General features: G+C 39.3%; 1 protein-coding gene across 2 annotated transcripts in view; it reads right to left on the reverse strand.

Annotated features, from left to right (window-relative positions):
- The window catches only part of ATXN1 (ataxin 1), a 349,242-nt gene that overhangs the window by 236,148 nt on the left and 92,136 nt on the right, over positions 1-20,958 (reverse strand). For both annotated transcript variants that reach the window (XM_039348817.1, XM_039348809.1), the window contains one exon: positions 7,790-7,955. The gene's annotated coding sequence lies outside the window, so the exon portion shown is untranslated. The remainder of the gene's footprint in view (positions 1-7,789; positions 7,956-20,958) is intronic.

The raw sequence follows: 20,958 nt of genomic DNA on the forward strand, positions 1-20,958 counted from the left end.
GCCATGCAGGGGGGGGGCTTATGGAGCTAAGACTGAATGCGTTTCAGCATAGATAGCCATCACAAAATTGTACATTGGCTCCTGGCTGGCCTGGGCCAGGGCCAAGGCAGAGGGGGCCGTTCCCTCACTGTTTCCAGGATGGCTTCGCGGGCCACATGAAACCACTTCGTGGGCCGCATCCGGCCCCTGGGCCTTGTGTTTGACATGTCTGGACTAAGACCTCCCAGCTTCTGTGCCATATGAAAGTTGTCCCTTTGAGAAGCAAGCAGGACCTTCATCTTATTCTCTTCTTTCCCTCACATCTGTATGGTTATTTTAAGCAAAGGATTGGTTGGTCTTGGGATCAATTAGCCCAAATCTCCAATCAGCCAGAGAGAGAGAGATGATGAGTAAGCAAGCTATGGAGGCTTGCTCTGTCTTGATTTTAACTAAATCTCTTGAGAGAAAAAATGGGGTTGATTTTGCTCACCCATGTGATTGATGATTTGTCCCTTCTGGCAACATATTTTACTTTCATGATGAAGCAGGAGAAGATAGATTTGAGTCTGGCACACAGCAGCCAGAAAGATTTTCCACAGTTGCTTTTATTGCTACAAATTAATAGCTTTTGAGCCTTCTTTCCCCCCCCCCCCCCAAAGCATAGAGAACGGGAGTTAGAAACAAAGAAGCATGGCAGGTAGCCCTCCAAGAGGCTGAGTGGATGCTCATTTTTGTAGCAGTCTCTTATCAAAATGAGGTAATACCAAAATGGTGACCTTGGGTGTTGTGAGAGAAAGCACCATGGCCTAGTTCAGGGATAGGTAACCTTGGCTCTTTTATGACTCGTGGACTTCAACTCCCAGAATTCCTGAGCCAGCCATGGCTGGCTCAAGAATTCTGGGAGTTGAAGTTCACGAATCATAAAAGAGCCAAGGTTGCCTACCGCTGGCCTAGTTATATTCTTCCTTTGAAAGGATGAAATTAAAGAGTTACAGTAAAGTGGCAGTCAAGATTTTGCCAATGAAATAAATTCTAAAGTTTGTGAAGGATCTTTGTTGAGTAAGATAAAAAAAACTCCCGTTAATCTCATAGAAGTTTGAAAAACTATTACGAAAGAAAATATAAATACTGCAGTGCAAACCTGCAGTAAATGTACCGTACTAAATGATATGGTGTTGCTGAGATAACATCCTTTGGTCTTTTGCTCTATGCTCTTTGTCAGCAGTGCAGGACTGGTTATTTGAACCCTGATGCAATGTTTATCAAACTAGCCATGAAAATTAATAAGCTTGATGGTAGATTGCACTCTCTTTGATAGAAAAAAAGGGAGGGGGGAATCCTTGCTACAGGTCCCTTCCTTCCCTGATTCACTTTTTGTTAATCATCTGATGTCACCAGGGAGATGTGAAGTCTTTATAATTACAACTCAGGCCTGAAAAAGAGAAGGCAGAATTAGATTTCATGCATTAATGGAGAATTCCCCTGTGGGCCTTTGTGGCCTGCGAGTTTTTCTTTTGCCCGTTGGAACACTGCATGAATTGTGTCTCCAGGTTCGATTATATAAGTGGCCTCTGAAATGAATTTTCAACCATTTTTTAGAAAATAATTACAAAATGCCCTTTGTCATAAAGAATTGCTTCTTGCAGTCCTGCTGAGTAAGATGTAAAGAAAGCAGAGAGCCTTGGATACGGTGGCCAGTGTCCTACTAAGCAGCAATGCTTGTTCATTTCATTGGCCCTTGAAGAAAGAATTCAGGTTATCCTCAGCACAATATTAGTGTTCTGTTCAGTTATGTACACGAATAGCTTTGTAACTGTTCCTTGCTTCTAGGTCAAGGGCTCTGCCTGTGGCGAGGTGCCAGCTTTATTCCTGGGCTCTCATAATCCCTTGAAATAAATCAACTTTCCATTGAAATCCTCAACAGTTCTACTTCAAACTATTGCCTCTAGCAGGATGCTCTTTTATACTTTGGTGATATTAATAATTACCAGAAAGGAGAGAAGTAATGCAGTTATCACTTTGGGCTTGGATACAAAGTTCCAAATATAATCCAAGTTGTATTTTATTCAAGAGCTGTCTGGTGTGCAGCCCTAGCCACAGATTTGAGTATTTGTAATAATGAAAGGACCTTGGATTAAAAGTATGATCTGCTTGGTTAATATTGATTAAACTAGAAGTATAATTATAACTGAACTTGAACCCAGATAGGCTGCAAACCTGTTATTCTGCTTCTGGGTGGCAGGCTAAATTCTAAGATAAATTAAATGATATCCCAAACGCTAAGTAGATTAACAAGCGAAAGCTAATGCTTTTATTCTATTCATTTTAAAATATGCAACACAAAGCACATATTGTGGTGTTCCTCGAAGAAAGTCCAGATTATATTTCAGAAAATTTAAGGTTTTCAATAAAATCCTGGATAATTTTCTTCTAGGAAATGCGAATTTCCTGCATCTGAAAACTTAATACAATTTCTAAAATAAACGTCAAGATAACTATCTAAATATCAGGTAACCATATTTACTGTGATTTTCCTTCTTTATTTTCAAAGAGATGCAAATTGTACTAGAGTTTTTTGGCATTTGTGAAATAAACCAATCTGTTCGTTTGAGATTTTTAGGTGTTATAGATGCAATCCCTTGGCAGATGCTAACGATGTGATACAGTATTATGACACCTCTTTTTTTTTCTAAAACTCAAATTTTGTTAATTTCCACCTGACATCATATGTCTCAGCATTATATTCTTTATTATGGAGAGGTTCTAGCTGTTTTACAGTTTCTTGCAATCTCGAGGGAAAAAAAGTTGAATAGAAACTTTGGAGGAAAAATATATAGATTATTGAAACTTCTAATTGCTGTGATACAAAATGATGCAGAATTTAACCGAGATATATTTATCACAAGAACTATCATTTTTATTTCTTTATTTATGCTGCTCTGTTTTTCCCAGCAGGAGCTTTATTCAACATGAAACAATAAAAACTGATGACACTAATATTGCCGTTTTTAGTAAATAATTTGACTCTTTTCTAAATTATGTCTACACTCCCAAATACACTATGTTTTTCCCAAGATTAAAAAATAGAAATAAAAAATGGTAACACAATTTATCAAATTGTCCTTGTTTCAAATTAACAAATAAGTAGAGATAAAAGCTAATCATAAATTCTCAGTCATCCAGACAATGTTAGAAAAGAAATACATTTTGAACAGGGGAAGTCATTACCATAATATAATCAATCTTTTTTAGAACCCACTAAACAGTTTGCAGACAAAATAAATCTAAGCTCTTGTTAGAAAACTGCAAGAGGCCACATAAGACAAGATAAACAAGCGATCATAAGAAACTCCAACAATGGTATCCTATTATCAAGCCAAGAACTAAAGTGGATGCAAGATTGAAACTAGTCTTAACTCTACAATATACTGTAGAACTGCCTTGGCTTGCTGCCACCTAGGGACCAAAACAAGTAATGTAGTTTCTCTTGAGGAAACTTTTCTTATTTGTTCACGCTGCTGTAAGTTCGCGTATTAATATCTTCTAGAAACTTTCACAGGGACCTGGGGAGCTTTTAAAAGCAGAGATTAAAACATCAGAATAATAAACTACCATTGGGGATGGGATTTGAGATATGAAATAAAAGTATGGAAGAAATGTTTTGGAGCTTGCATAGCCCAGAGCCATTTTGTTGTGCTGTTCATCACAGCAACTCCACCCCTCTTTTTTTCGATTTCAGCTGCCTTAAGAACTTACTAGCTCTAATGGGCTGGCCATGTGTTTATCTTTCCAATACTAAAGACTGAGCCCTTTAACTATAAGTAAGATACAGAGAATCTACTTTCTTTGTTCAGATGTCAGCTGCCAAGCAATAGGACTATAATTGAAAAGAATGCAAACATTTTGATTCTTGCCTCAAAATTAAGAGCTCGCATGTCAGAGCTTTCTTCCCAAATGGAACAGTTATAGGACACTTACAAAAATAAATTCAAATGTTTTATGTATTTAATTGATTTTAATAGACTCCTATCTCAACAAGTGATTCTGGATGGCAAGCCATATAAAAATAAAAATAAGAACACATACTGTACAGCAAGTACAAACATTAACATACATTGCAAATGAGGAAGTAACATAGTCCGCAATTACTAACTGAGCTATCTCCTTGCATCTCTAACAACACAGCCCTAATAAATAGTCCATTAATAATAGGAGATTAACCTGTTCTTGCACAATGCACATCATGTTGTACTTTATTAAAAAGAAAAGAAGTGAAGATAATTGGATAATTTCAATACATTTGCCAAATCAGCTGTTTTAAAACACATGAGCAATGTTTGGTTTTGCACACACACTCTGGGTATTTTGAAATTTGTATGACCCGAGAATACCTAATCATTGTTTTTCTACTTCAGACTGAAAATGAATTATGAACTTTATATGCTTCATGACAATAGAATAGAATAGAATAGAATAGAATAGAATAGAATAGAATAGAATAGAATAGAATAGAATAGAATAGAATAGAACCTTGGAGATCTTCTAGTCTAAAAACTTTCAGTGTTGGAGCATTCACAACTTCTGGAGGCAAGTTGTTCCACTGGTTAATTGTTCTGTCAGGACATTTCTTCTCAGTTCTAGGTTGCTTCTCTCCTTGATTAGTTTCCATCCATTGCTTCTTGTACTGCCCTCAGGTGCTTTGGAGAATAGCTTGGTTCATTCTTCTTTATGGCAAACCCTGAGATATTGGAATACTGCTATGTCACCCCTAGTCCTTCTCTTCATTAAACTAGACATACCCAGTTCCAGCAACCGTTCTTTATATGTTTTAGCCTCCAGTCCCCTAATCATCTTTGTTGCTCTTCTCTGCACTCTTTCTAGAGTCTCAACATATTTTTTACATTGTGGTGACCAAAACTGGATGGAGTATACCAAGTGTGGCCTTACCAAGGCGTTATAAAGTGGTATTAACACTTCACGTGATCTTGGTTCTATTCCTCTGTTAATGCAGCCTAGCACTGTGTTGGCTTTTTTGGCAGCTACAGCGCACTGCTGGCTCATATTTAAGTGATTGTCCACTACGACTCCAAGATCCCTCTCACACTTAGTACTATTGAGTGAGGTACCACTTATACTGTACCTGTCTATTTGGTTTTTCTTGCCTAAATGTTGAACCTTACTTTTTTTACCATTAAATTTCATTTTGTTAGATAGCGCCCAATGTTCAAGTCTGTCAAGATCCGTCTGTATCTTAAGCCTATCTTCTGGAGTGCTGTCTATTCCTGCCAGTTTGGTGTCTTGAAGACCATGGTATAAATATTTTAAATAAATATGCATACTTATGTAAATATATATTTATATTATTAAAATAGCAATGGTAGGCAATTGGACCAAGCAAGGTACATTTCTTTTTAATACCTTGAATTATAATTGCATAGGTCACTGTTCTGGATCGTATAGCTGTATATAACCCTAACTAGAGAGCATGTATCAGTATGTTAGAATATCTGGCATTTATTGAATTAAGTGTTGTTTCCTTCAGAGATGGATTATGGGAAATGCAGTTTAGCTAGTCAGTCATCTCATGTTAATGGGTCAGTGGGAGGAGTTTCTGAGTTCCTCTCAGGACATACTGGCTATGTGCCCAATTTGGAATGCCTTTGTTCATCCAGCCTCATGTCTCCTAGCCACACGGCTTGGAGGTCCTATGCCAACATGTGATGCTTATGCAGAAGAGGAGGGGAAAATCATTATCAATTTACCTATGGAAAGGAACAGTTGAGTAATATGCAGAAGAAACAACCAACACAATCGCAAGTATTTCCTCTGAATAAACGTATTTATCTGTTTTGCAATAATTTCTATTGAGTTATCTGTCTGTCCTGGATTGGACTGAAAGCAGTTTGTTCTGTCTGGGTCAGAACAATCACTAAGAGTATACAGTAGCTTATAACAGCGCTTCTCAACCTATGGGTCGCGACCCCATTTGGGGTCGATCGACCATTTCACAGGGGTCACCAAGCACGGCTGTCTGCCATTTTTTCCCCTTTTCTGGCAGGTGCCTTACCTCCCTTGGGCTGGGCCAGCTGGTGGCCCAGCTGGTGGTCGGCCTGCTCCATCTCTGCCACTTGCCAGCTACGCCTCGGCCGGCGGAGGGGGCAGCACCACACATGCGTGGTGCTCCTGGGCAGGGAAAGTCCTCGACTTACGACCGGTTTAGTCCTCGACTTACGACCGGTTGCGGGTTGCGGCATTAAAAAGGTTGAGAACCACTGACTTAGAACTTTTAAACATTCAAGCTTTCAGCTTGTCATTATGATATATGCAACACATAATTATGCTATTTGTAATTGTTCTATTCCTTTACTCAACACATTAATCCTTCCTTATGTCTATGCAATATTTTCTTTTACTACCTGGATTAAACATGCCACAATTCATATTAACATACCAGATCCAAATGCAGAAATGTATGCATATGTATATTTTGCTGCAATAATTACAAACAATAATTATATCTTAATTGCTGTTATTTAAAATTGGATTTTTAGGATTTGATTTAATCTACAGTTTTTCCAAAATACCATGCTTAACCAATCTTCTTCCTTATATATCTATACCAATAGTAGACAATTCCTTGCAACTGAGCGTCTTTTTTTAGATGAGTGGCCAGATTGCTGGCTGCAAATCTTTTGGGGCTGGCATTGCTGTGATTTCTTATGGTAGGCAGTTGGGCGAAGAGCAGGGCTGCATACACAGTACATGTCTCTTTCCTTTTCACTCGTAAGCTCATGCACAGTCTCTTTTCTTTCAATAGTAGACACAGATACAGGTAGTCCTCAACTTACGACCACAATTGAGCCCAAAATGTATGTTGCTCAGTGCAAAATTTGTTAAGTGAGTTTTGTCCCATTTTACGACTTTTCTTGCCACAGTTGTTAAGAGAATCAGTGCAGCTGTTAAATTAATAACCTGGTTGTTAAGTAAATCTGGCTTCCCCATTGACTTTGCTTGTCGGAAGGTCACAGAAAGTGATCACATGACCCTGGGACACCTGCAACCGTCATAAATGTTAGTCAGTTGTCAAGCATCCAAATGTAAATCACATGACCCTGGGGATGCTGCGACAGTCATAAGTATGAAAAATGGTCAATGGTAACTTTGAATGGTCACTAAGTGAACTGTTGTAAGTTGAGGACTACCAGTATATCTTTTAGCTCTATCAACAGCCCACAACAGGAAACCAACTCCATCAAAAGGCTAAAATTATTCTTATTGAGATTGATTATAATAACAGAATCCTGCAAGACTGACTATGTAGTTCCTTCTCCTCCTCCTCCTCCACCTCCTCCCCCCTCTAATAGCTCAGTGAATTAGAGCAAAGGTACCCAACCTTTGGGGCACCAGGGACCAGTTCCATGAAGAGAGATTTTTCCGCAGACTGGAGAGTGCGTGGTTTTGTGTGCTGCCTGCATCCCATGGATGGGGCTTTGCTTATTACCATGCCATGGCCTGGTAACAGTCCACGGACCAGGATTTGAATTAGAGAGGTGTCTGCGTGAGCTGTTTCTAGATGTTATCTGGCTGATCTGGACTTTAGCCCCTTTGACCTAGGCAACAACTTCTACATATCTCCATCAAGCTCATCTTCCTTATTCTGTGCAGCACTTTCCCTTTTACAAGGACATAATAGTCAATTTTCCCCCTTTGCTAGTTATTCACAACTCCCATGGAAACAATCTCATGGTTTCTCCAGATTGACCTGCTAATCTCAAACTCTTTCACGTCTAGTGCAGATGTGTATATTTACCAGCGTGGAACTCACGAGGTGTCTTCAGCCAATCACTGTTGAAGCCAAGCTAGCAGTAGCTGATCCTTGGGAAGGCTTTTTCTGTTTTATCCAAGTCAGCAATCATTGGGTGCACCGTCTCCATAGCGTCAATACTCCTTTGTCAATACTCCTTGAATTAACATACCTGCAGAAAAGGAAAGCAGATACATTTTAATATCACAGAGAAAGGAAGAGAACAAACCCATGCGTGTTTCCACATGCCTTTCTGCACGTGTATCTGGTAGTTTGGATGCCATGAGTGCAGGGGAAAATCCATTTTCAAAATGATTAACCCATGAACAAAGAAGCTGCAAAACTCTTCTGTTCACTCTGGCACTAAGATCCAACTTGCAACTTTGCCCATTGAAGGAAGCATCCTAATAAGTCCTGCTGAACTGTTGTTATTTTCAGCAATTCTTTCCCCTTCGTTGGATTGAATGAAATCATAACCCAGAGGTAGACAGTAGAAGTATGGCGGTAGTCTCTCCAATGTGGAAGCAATGCACCCAATCACAGGATGACATTGAAGAACATGTTTTGTCCATGTCTGAGAAATTCCAAGACTTTTTCCCTTTATACAGATAGTCCTCAATTGGCAACAGTTCATTTAGTTACCATTTCAAGTTGCAATGGCACTAAAACAAGGGGTGTATGACCATTTTTCACACTTACAACACCATCGCCGTGGTCATGTGATCAAAATTTGGACGCTTGGCAACCGACTCCTATTATGACGGTTGCAGTGTCTTGCGTGATCAGCTTTTGCAACCTTCTGACAAGCAAAATCAATTGGGAAGCCGGATTCGCTTAATAGCCGTGTTGCAAAACTTAACAACAGCAGTGATTCACTTAACAACCGTGGCAAGAAAGGTTGTAAAATGGGGCAAAACTCACTTAACAACAAAAATGTTGGGCTCAGTTATGGTTGTAAGTTGAGGACTACCTGTACGCATATACATCATTCCTCTTTTGTATAAAGACATATACACACATGTCCCAGGCAGTGACATTATTTTCTCTCACAGAGGTACTAGTTTCAAGACAGGATGATATGGAGCTTTTGTTCTTGTCTTTACCAGGTTTTTTTTTTTAATTTGTTGGTTGCTGCCCAGACAACAGTCATACAAATCAAAACAAATCTATAATCCTTCTCCCGCTCATTCACAAAGACACATTTTCCCCTCATGGATACATACCCTCTCCTCCTTGTATCCTTGAAAATCTACTGTCCACAACAGGCTCTTAGGAAATGTTTTCCAGATTGCCACTGGTTTTTCTGTTTCTATAATTCTAGCTTGAAATGTATGCAGAGAATATTACTCTCTAGGCACATTTTAAGACTGACCCTCTTAGCACGACGGATAATGCATCTTCTGCTTCTCACTAAGCTAAAATCAGCATTTGCTGATCTTGAAAACTCAAGTAACATCTAACCTGGTTAGACGTTACTCAAGAAAACTATACTGCATAAAAATGTCCATCAAGTTATCAGAGGAGCTGGGCCCAAAAGAGATTTTACTTTTAAATTTAGGGACAAACTGCCAGGTGGGATGCATTTTAGGCAAGTTTTTTAAAAAATAGCATGTTGAGATGTTTTTTTTTTTTAAATCCAATCTACCCAGTTTTCATTTTATGAATAATCATGTTATTAAACATAAAGGCTATTCTCTCCACCATATCCCTCAAAATTACTTCAATCTTTCCAAATAGCTTATGCTCCATATGCATGGAGTATAGATTATTCAAAGTATTCTTTCATTTTTTAGTCTCATATACAATATTCCTTTTGTACTTAACTTTAAATCCATTTTAATTTGAAATAAGTCTATTTTTTCAGTTTATATCATTTTCACACAGGGTTTCATCTGCTATTTTGCTTTCTTTTTATCCCACTTAGAATTCTTAATTTTGTTTGCTGATTTTTCTGAGGTTAAGCTTTAGTTTCTGTCACTCTTCTGTCACACAAATTAAAGAAGTTTCTTGTATTACATGACATGTGTACTTTAGAAAAATGGTTTAGATACAATGTTTTGAACAGATTAGTCTTACAGTCTCTAAATGCTTTGATTAGTCTAAAAGTCTCTAACTCTGGACCATTATAGTTACCAACAATGTGCTGAGCTGAGCTGTACAGCTACTCCTTGACTTACAACCACAACTGAGCCCAAATTTTATGTTGCTAAGCAAGAGATTTGTTAAGTGAGTTTGACCCCATTTTATGAGTTTTCTTTACACAATTACTTAAGTGAATCATTGTAGTTGTTAAGCTAGTCACATGGTTGTTAAGTGAATCTGGTTTGCCCACTGACTTGGCTTGTTAGAAAGTTGCAAAAGATGATCACAGGATCACAGGACACTGCAATCGTCGTCAATGTGAGTCAGTTGCCAACTGTCTGAATTTTGATCATGTGACTTTGCTAGTCAGAAGGTCACAAAATGTGATCATATGACCCGGGGACACCGTGACTGTCACAAATATGAACCAATCTGAATTTTAATCACGTGACCATCGGAATGCTGCAACGGTCGTAAGTGTGCAAAATGGTCGTAGGTCACTTTTTTCAGTGATGTTGTAACTTTGAACAGTCGGTAAATGAACTGTTGTAAGTCAAGGACTACCTGTATATGAGAATGACCTTGGGAGACAGGAGGAAGAACCAAAAACCTGATGGTAGTCATCCAATTGGCAGCTGAGTCCACAGAAGGAAGGGTGGGGTTGAGCAAACACTTCAGAAGTACTTTCAGACTTTCAAAATTTTATTCATGTTATGTTAACAAAAAGATTAGAGCTAGTTCTTCTGGGTGTGCTTCTTGTCTGGACTACCTTGTCAGGCTGTCATGAGCATTAAAGACGATTATATTTTTCCCACTGCAGAGATAGAATTGGGCTTTCTGTAAACCTCCTGAGAAAACACTGCCCTTTTCACCCTGCCCGTTAGACTTTCCCCTCCCTCTAGTTTTGTTTGTACAATGTTCTGCCAGTGCTGGATACTGGAACATAGTATTGACCTATATAGTCAGCCAGTCTAATTAGTAACAGGATTATATCAGGCAGTTGTTTTATTTGGCTGAAATCTTTATGTGTTGCCCAGCCTGTCTCCATAGCTGCGACAGCTGCTTCTCGCACTGTTTTGCTCTGTTCCGTGCCTGATGCATTGGTGGTGAAACTGAATCCTTTCCAGCTTTTTTTCCTGAAGTTCTTTCAATTTTCATGAAACACAATTTCCTTTTAAAAAAGGGGGGGGGAGAACTTCACCATTATTACAGGGTATTTTCCATGCACTGTCCCCATCTTTATACTCCCATCCCCACTTTTCTGTTAAAATTGAGGAAAGTAAATACACTGGAGAGAAGGCACCTGAGATGCAGTTTGATCAAACTAACGCATAGGCAGGGAATTATGGCTGCCTCCTAAATCCCCCAAAATCTTTCATCTTAAGACATAGGCTGGTCTCATTCCAGTACATGCATCTGGATTCCTTTTTTATTATGGAACTTGAGGTTCCTGGGGAAAGCAGACGGGGATAGTCTTTTCAGAATACATCAAAAGGCGAAGAGAACAGGGAGGAGTCAGTGTTGGGGATTCTCCCGGTTTTTCTATAAATTCTGTCAATTTTCTGTTCCTGTATCTACAGGCTGTGCAGGTTTGGATGGGAAGCAACCGTCTCCAACTCAATCCTATCAAAACTGGTGGCTGTGGATGTTAGGGGCTCCTAGATCTGGGGATAGTCCATTTTTACCCTTGGATGGGATGGCGCTTCTCCACTCAAGAATGGTGCAATCTGGGAATCTTCCTGGACACCTTCTTCAATAAGCAGGAGGTGGCTGTGGGCAGGAAGGTCTTTGCACAGCTTCATCTGGTACACCAATTGTGCCTTTTCTTAGATCCTACTAGACAGAGGGACTATCTCCCATAATGTCAACCTGGCCCATTTGATCCAACAGGGTTTGCACACTTCAGGTTCTTTCAGTCAATGTCAGCTCTGCAAGGTAGACCAGAGTAAGAAAGCAAAATGCCAGATAGGTTAGGACTATTTTTATTATTACAGCTATAAAACCTTGCAAATCTGAATGTGCTTTTCCCCTCCCTCATTTAACATCTTCATGTGAACTAAGGAAAGCTTGTCCGAGATGTTTGCTGAAATTTGTTTCTTGGAACAGGTTCAGGCTGATACTGTCTGATTATTGCCTTGGTTGTTGCTGTTCCTTTGAGGCTATTCCCTATGCACTCTACATTCAAGCAGTGTCTTCTCTCAAGACTCCGCAAGTGTGCTTTCTCTGTTGCAGTCTGGCTGTAAAATGAGATTCCCCACGAAGTCCAGGTGGCTGAGATCCAATTGAGATCTGGAAAGCCCCTGACCCTTCTCCCAGGCATTGTGCTAGGATGATTGGAATAGCATAGCATGGCATGGCATGGCATGGCATGGCATGGCATGGCATGGCATGGCATGGCATGGCATAGCATAGCATAGCATAGCATAGCATAGCATAGGATAGCATAGGATAGCATAGCAAAGCAAAGCAAAGCACAGCAAAGCATAGCATAATATGAATTAACCTATTTCCTGGAGTGTATACTCTCAAAACAAGACATAATTTTTTTTTTATTTAGTTTTCTGGCTTTCGTGAACTTTCACATTGTCTGGATATTGCTGTCCCAAGGCAAAGGTTATACCTCCCAGGGATTCTCAAAGGTGACACTATAAACCATGTTGACCTGGCCAATGTAATTATTTGCTTTCCAATACCACAGAGGTAATCTAAATATTTCATTTCAATAGTATGCATTCCTATGTGCCAAAGTGTCCTCTGAGATCATCTGGTCAAAGGCACCCACAGCTTTGACCACCTGCGCTTTAATAAAATAAAATCTTTATTACGATCATAGACTCGGTTTAGATGCACAAATAGCCAGTTCCTTTCAAAACTAGTAGGACTAGTGACATATAAATGAAAGGAGAGGCAGAGGCATTGGATGGCCACTGTGACACACATAAGAAAGGGCTACCACTATTACAGATGCCTCTGAGCCAAGGAGCTCCTCAGTGGCTAGTGACTTCAAAATGGCTGGTGACTAGCTATCAAAGCCCCACCCCTTTTACATGTGTGTAGCATGTACATGACATGTTAAAAGGGGGAGGAGCTTTAATTTCCCTTTTGAAGCCAGTGACAGTCAGTGGGGATATCCTTGCGCTGACAGGAGGTGTCAATTTGTTCACTCGACTTCATTCCTAGAGCTTTTTATTTGCTTATAAAACTGACTTTCTGACATAAGAATAATAGATGACGATGATTTCCAACCTCTTCACAGGAGAACGCTATAAAAGCTTTATAAGTCGTGCTTTTTAAGGCTCTTTGTTATACTAGCCTAGAAATATATCAGTGCTTCTATTCAGCTTGAGTATAATACATTTGTGCATTATCATGCCAAAGCAGATGTTCCTGTATAGCAAAAGCTAGATACAACCCATTGACAACAAAATTGGTTTCCTAACAAGAATCATGCCTTAAACCAGTGGTTCTCAACCTTTCTAATGCCGCAACCCCATAATACAGTTCCCCATGTTGTGGTGACCCCCAACCACTTATATATCACCGGGTGCCAGGGGTGTGGCCAAAGAAAAGGGGGAAAAATTGGCGACAGCCTTGTTTGGCGACCCCCGTGAAATGGTCGTTCGACCCCAAATGGGGTCCCGACCCACAGGTTGAGAACCACTGCCTTAAACTGAAACCCAACCTTTCACTCTGAAGGCAGCTTCTCACTTAGAGGCAGGGAATGGTATTACAGCTGTAGCAAAATATGTCACATGTTTCCTGGGAAAGATTAGAACGGGTATTATGCAGCCTATAGGCTAAAACAGCCGCCCAGCTGTCTACTGTTGTTAGAATCTTAAGATCCTCAGTATAAATTAGAGATAGCAATGGAGAATGTATTTCTAACATCTATGATTATCAGTGGTAGGTCATATGGAAAGATTCTGTATCCCCACTGTGCTGTGTGACTGCTATGGCAAAATCCAAGCCAACATAATATAGTTGCAGTTCTTTGCTAAAAAAAAAGCCCAGCAAAGACAGCCATGAAATACCTAGAGAAACAAACAAACAAACACCTATGTTGTAATTCTGCCAGATATTTCACATCCTTAATAACTCGAATCTTAGGTTGTACTGTTATTTATTTATGATTATTTATTCATTGCATTTGTAGACCTACTTTTTTTCTGACTGCTCAATCCAGCTTACAAGGAGATCAATTTTATCATCACCATAATAACCATGTGAGGTGAGTTGGCGAGACAAAATCAATGATCTAAAGGCAGCCAATGAATTTCTTGGTCAAGTAGTGAAGTGAATGTATGTGCCAGTAACACAACTTTCCTTTTTTAAAAAATATGTTTTTGTCATAACCTATAACAGGGGTCCCCATCTCCCAAGCTGTGGCCCACTATTGGGCCGTGAGCTGTTCAGAATCGGGCTGTAGAACAAGCACACAAACACACTTGCTGGCTGATTGCACAGAACCATCCCCTCTTCCCTCCCGGTCCACAAAGCCGAAAAGGTTGGGGAACTCTGAGTTATAATATTCCAACTCCTCCCTTTTTCTTCTATCTCCCTGTATTTCCTGTCAGTCAGTCAGTCAGTCAGTCAGTCTGTCTGTCTGTCTGTCTGTCTGTCTGTCTGTCTGTCTATCTACCTCTATCATCTATCTCTATTTTTATAGCTGCCCATCTCAGCAAACAACTCTGTAGAACTCTTTCATTGCTCTTCAGTCTGCATTAAAAAGCTCAACATGGGACAGATTAATTGAAAAAGAAATTTCAGTTCAATTCATTCAAAGACTTCATGAAGGGAAGAACGAGGAAATATCTTGAGCAAAGCGTGGCTACCTCTGCCCATTGGTAACTTGAAGCATACACTTGAAAACTGATCCTTCTTATGTGGCACCTGTACTTTCATTTTTAAAGCTTGCAAAAAATATGGAAAAATGGATCACGATAACTTTGGAGTCTATTTGGGAAGAAAGCTGAATTATGACCAACTCCGGAATGGAGATGGTCGTAATTCAGCTTTCTTCCCAAATAGCTGGTGCATAGACATAGCTATGGTCCACTTCTACCTTCTCTTTCCCAGATCTCCCTTTAAAAGCTGCTGCTATCCAGTTTCTGTCACAGCAAAGTCAATAGTACATTGTTTACACTGTTGATACTGTAAAACCTTGACCGGTATCAGATATCAATTTTTCATCGCAGAATACTGGTGGTAAGGCTGATGATTTTAAGAGTAGTTATTTAACATCGGTCAAATATTTGTCTTAGAATATAGGATATATTTTACCTTTAAATGCATAGAAAACAAGAAACTTCCAAATACACAAAATCATGTTATAAAATAATAATAAAAATAATTACATACAGTACTGTACTGAAGAGGGAAATTATGAGTATGCATGTGTGTAGATATATAATACTATACAAGGTAGTCCTTGATATACAATCATAATGAAGCCTGCCCTGAAAATTAAAATTAAATTATAACTAAATGTTATGACTTTTTTTACACAACATGAATGCCATGTCTTAAATAAATGCCACGATGGATGCCATGGCGAAACGGGCGCAGGAAGACGGGGTTCCGTCTTTCGCATTTGATTTCGCCTCGCTAGGGACCCTGGAAAGGGTTGAAAATCACCCTGTAGAGGCAACAAGCAAGGAGGAGATCCTCGTTGATTGCAGGAGGGCAGCGGCCCTTCAGTTTGATCTGAGGAAGCCCTCAAAACCAGCAGGGGAAAGACTGGCTACATTCGTGTAGCCAGTCAGAAACTGCTGACAACCAAAAAAAAATAAGCATCAATGAGCAACTATTCAGCAACATGGATGAAACTGGATGAGACTCTATCCTTTTTATAAGACTTTTTCCTGGGAAAAATTACCCAAAGCACCCTCCCCAATGAGAGAGGGAAGGGGAATTTCCACTCCATTTCCTCAGAAAAAGAAATTGGTGAATTGATTGGGCGAAAATAGAGAAACTTACAAGATTAACTTGGAATTAATACACATATATGGCTTTGAAATTTGGGGAACAAATACCGTGATGATTAAGCAAACTTATTGTTCATTGTGACAGTTTTGCTGAATACCAGAAGTAAGTGAACTGCAATCAAGAGACCACAGGATGCTGTAAAGGGCATACAAGCTTGCAACGCTGCAAATACTGTATATTCTTGTTTTGACAATATGCAGAACTGGGTGAAATCAAGTGAAGTGAAAGCTGACAGATTGGTCAAAAGGTTTCATGTGAAACACCCAACAAACCAAAAGATAACCCTTAACATATGCTTTTGTTTACTTTACAAGATCTGTCTTTCTTGTAAGGGGGGCCGGACGTCAACGCTGCAAATACTGCATATTCTTGCTTTGACAATATGCAGAACTGTCTGGTATTTTGGGGGTTAATACAGAGCTTAGAGGGTGGGGGTAAAGCCCGGGAAAGAAAGAGGAAGGAAACCTTTGACCTTCACACTAATTGGATAATGTGATGTATGACAGCTTATTTAGGGAGGGAACATGCTGATAATTTAACTGCTCAGAGGAAGAGAACTTAGATCTTAGCATAGATTTCATTATGCCTGTGCCAACATTTTGAAGCAATAAAAGACTTTTAGGGAAATCAATGCCTGGAAGTTCTTTGAAGTATTTCATTAGCCGGAACCATAACACAAGCATTTGTGTTGTTGAGTGCCCAAGGTTCAGTCATGTGACCACAGAGGGGCCCAACCATCAGACCTTTGAATCCAGGTCATAAGTAGTCCAAAGATAAATCTGTCATAATATCAATCATCTTGAGACTACCTCTTAAAAAAATTAAAAGAAATTGTTCTTAAAACAGTTTAGGTCAGTGGTTCTCAACCTTTCTAATGCCGTGACCCCATAATACAGTTCCCCATGTTGTGGTGACCCCCAACCACTTATACATCACCGGGTGCCAGGGGCGTGGCCAAAGAAAAGGGGAAAAATGGCGGACAGCCTTGTTTGGCGACCCCCGTGAAATGGTTGTTCGACCCCAAATGGGGTCCTGACCCACAGGTTGAGAACCACTGGTTTAGGTAGAAGAAAAAAGATCATGATTCAAGGTTAAAGTTTACTGTTGTTCCATCAGTGTCTTGTCTACTAGAAAGGGTATTCATGAAGTTAACATTATGATAACATTAATAACTAGATGATGCAGGAGAAGACGATGGAGAGATTATTATTGTTGAAGATGATGGGCCTGGTGTTGGAACAGGAGGGTTTACTACTGCAGTCAATTTCCTGAAGTAGACATCAAGGAAGATTTGTTCAGAGCTTTTCTTTTGCTCATCATTAATGGTCCTGTCGCTGAGGCCCTCGGTAACTGTATGATAACTTGGGTGAACCTCTCTCTGTATTAGGATCTTGCTCCTCTAACTTTGCTATCCCTGCTTCAAAGAGACAAAGGGCTTCAACTAATTCTTTTATCAAAAGCTTTTTCAGTTCTGAAGTTTTAGATCCCAGTCTTTTCCCTCAAATGCTATCACGTGGTGCACTAGTTCCATTAAGCCTTTATTGGTCAATAACTGTATGATATCATTTTTACCGATGTCTAACTGCAGTGGTTTACCAATATCAACCATAGTTTGCCTGACTTTGACAATGTCATCAACTGTGAAATCCTGAAAAGCATGCACAAATTGGAGGCACAATTTGTTCTACCTTCCTTTCCTATCTGACTGCTTTACTTCAATCCAAGAATCAGCAACATTTTTGAAGGCATCATAGATGATATAGTTCCTCTAGAACTCCTTTAAGCTCATTACACCATCTTGCGTAGTCATAACTGCTTACGATAAGGTCTACTGTAAATGATAGGCCTTAAACTGGAAGCTATGATTTCCTGATCCATTGGTTGAAGTGCAGTATTATGGGGTAAAATGTGACCTTTTCATTGGGCTGAAGGTCATCTAAAGTGCTTGGGTGTCTGGGTGTGTTGTCAAGGTAAGCCATGAAAGGAATTTTGTTGGCTAAGCAATAACATTCAATAGTAGGGACAAAATGGTTCAAAAACTAATCTTTAAAGATGGCAGTTATAACCCAAACTTTTTCATTTGCCTTCCAAATAACACAAAGAGATGCCATAATGATAGGACAAAGTGCTCTTGGATTTATAGATGAATACACAAGCAAAGGCTTGAGTTTGAAATTCCCAGATAGGTTACCTCCTAGTAATAACTTTAGCATCTTTAGTACCTTGTGCACTTTTTTTTTCAAAATTTCAGACATTTCCCCCCCAAAACAAGCCAGTCTCATATACATTAAATATTTGATCTGGCTAATAATCTCTCTCAATGATTTTTTTCAACATTTCAGGAAAATCATATACAGCACTTACCTTGACATTCTCTGTTTCAGCTTGCATGTTAATATTATATAAATTTGTCCTCACTTTGAAGCGATTAAACCAACTCCTTCATTCTTTATCATAATCACCTTTGCTTGCTGCCGTGTGCAGCTTTTAAACCACTGAAAAGGCTTTGAGCTTTTTCTTACAATATAGTAAGGCTAAAAGGCATATTTCACTGATTTTGACTGTACTCTAACCAAATTATCAATAGCCCTTCCATTTCAGTGATTAAATCACTGCGTTGCTTAAAAGAAATTGTAGTTTTCATCAGGGTAGGGCCTTTCACATGCTCCATTATTCTCACTTTATCTTTAAACTGACCAACTGTAGCTAACACTTTTTCAATGATTGATGATATTGCTTTATTCTACTTTACTTTATTTCCAGACGTAATGATTTCCCCTTTTTTGATGCATAACCAGGACTTGCACTGGATTTGCTCTCTGGAGTCATGGTTACAAGGGTAAATAACAGAAAAAAATTAAGCCAAATACAAAATTACACATTCAATAATGTTAAGAGCACATAATCTGACTTAAAATGGCAGAGTGCATTCTCCTTCTTCAAGCTGACGAACCCTGGAAGCTGCATAACCTTACAAAGTAATGTGTGCATTCCAGGAGTTGTCCTTAAGCCAGACCTTCTTAACCAAGGGACTGCCTGTATTTGAAATATAAATGTAATGATATGTGTAGGATATGTATCAACCACTTTCATCTGCAGTGTAAATTTAATCCTCAGATATACATAGGATTAATTCAAGGCTTGTTGAAATAATACATGCAAAGGACTTTCAGCACTTCAAAAGTTATATAAAAGCAAAGTGCTGTAATATTGGATGGATGATATAACACATACTGAAACATTTATTTCTTTTTTTTTCTAAAAGAAAAGTACCAAAATGAAATGAATTATTTTCTTATCATAAGGGTGCAGGTTCAAATACGTTTACATTGCTAATTTCTTGCAGACCTTTTGACCTCAAGACAAGGAAGAAAACATGAGAAACAGTTTGCTAAACACATCCTTTCATGCTAGTGAGGGAGAACCACATTGTCCTTTACAAATGCAGCATCACCTTGTAACTGATGCTAATTATCTGATCAGATGGCAAACACAAACCGCTGCTCAGTTCCATATGAAATGTGTTAGTCTCAAAAGAGGAGGATGTGGGAGGAAAGCCCTCTTTTTTCAAGCTGATTTACAGCTCCTGGGAAACTCCACTTGCTTTTCAATTGAAGGCAAACCTTCTGCAGCTAAGCAATAAATTCACCGAAGAAAAGAAGAAAATGCAATCTTAATTGGCAGCATTTGGGAAAATTGCTTGTTTCACGGCCGAAATGATTTCTTATGATAAGGAGAAGGAAGTCTAAGCAATATAAAACATGATACATAATTTAGCCATCCGATGAGCTGTGTATGTAACAATATCGATTTTAGTGACGGCACAATGGATTCCTGATTAATCACAGCTCCTTCCATGGATAGGTTACTCAACCTGAAATTCTATATTTGTTCCTCCCCCCCCCCCAATTTGCTTTTATTGGAAGGGTGACAAAAAGCAGAAGCTGTCTTTCCTTTCACTGGCTAGCAGCTCCCTAATTCTGTAACCCTGCGCAATACATATGCTGTCATCATGAAGAATCGAAACATAAGCCAGCAAAGCAAAGCTTCATGGAAAAAATGCACAATTGCCTCTGGATGACCACAAAAGTATCTCTCTTTCTCTGCACATTTGCATCTTTTTTTATTTGATTCTGGCAGACGCCTCCTGAATGACTTTTCTTTGCATGCACGTTCCATGGCACCCTTCCAAGCTAATTTGTGAACCTTGTTTCACACCGTTTTCAAAGTAGGTCATATGCAGTAATCTCAGCTGCAGAGAGATACCCTGTCAGCAGCAGTCACTAGAGGATACAGGGAGGATGGCAGGCCCAGCCAATCACAGGGAAGGTTGGTCTAAGGAGCACGAGAGCTGTGCAACAGCAGCCGCATCAAGGCCATTCACCTCAGGGTGTGTGCCTTGTTCAAACAGCTGACAGAAATGCTCCCACAGAGCTGGCTTCGCTCTTTGCCATTAACAGCTGTCCAAGGGCCAACCAGTTCTTTGGAAGGCACCAGCAGCATGGCTTAAATATTAACCTTAATGAAAATACAGAATAAGGAGAAATCTAACCTTTACTCAGAGGAGCCAGACTCAGCTAATGCTGATGTGTAGGATTTCCACAAGAAGAGTTTACTACAGCCTCTAGCATATTGCCTCATTACAAAACTCACTCAAGTGTTCCTCATTTCATTAAAATGTTTGTACATATTATGCCTTGAAACAAAGAACACTAAGTTACTCTTTCAAAATTGCAAATTTGCTGTATTGTGGGGAGAATTTAGTCTCAATTGAAAAATCAGTTTTGACAGGGATGTTTGATATGTATATATGTATGTATGTATGTATGTATGTATGTATTGCTATGAGCTTTCTTCTAGGCTAGTACATCTATGTTGTCATATGTTCGACATAGATTTCTCTGTCACGTGGATAAGTAGATGTGATTTCACTTGCTTCATGTTAATTATTAGTCTCTGCTGGGCAGCTAACTTTATTTATTGTGCTGCAATGTTTAATTGCTTCATTTTTCTTGATTGGATGACTTCCATGTATGTCATATTGAAATACTGGCTTTATAAACTGGGAATGAAGAGATTTATAATCTAACGTAGATAAACAAAATCAG

Source organism: Crotalus tigris, unplaced genomic scaffold, assembly GCF_016545835.1.
Source record: "Crotalus tigris isolate CLP2741 ecotype Arizona unplaced genomic scaffold, ASM1654583v1 scf7180000017564.2150845, whole genome shotgun sequence".
Taxonomy (NCBI): Eukaryota; Metazoa; Chordata; class Lepidosauria; order Squamata; family Viperidae; genus Crotalus; species Crotalus tigris.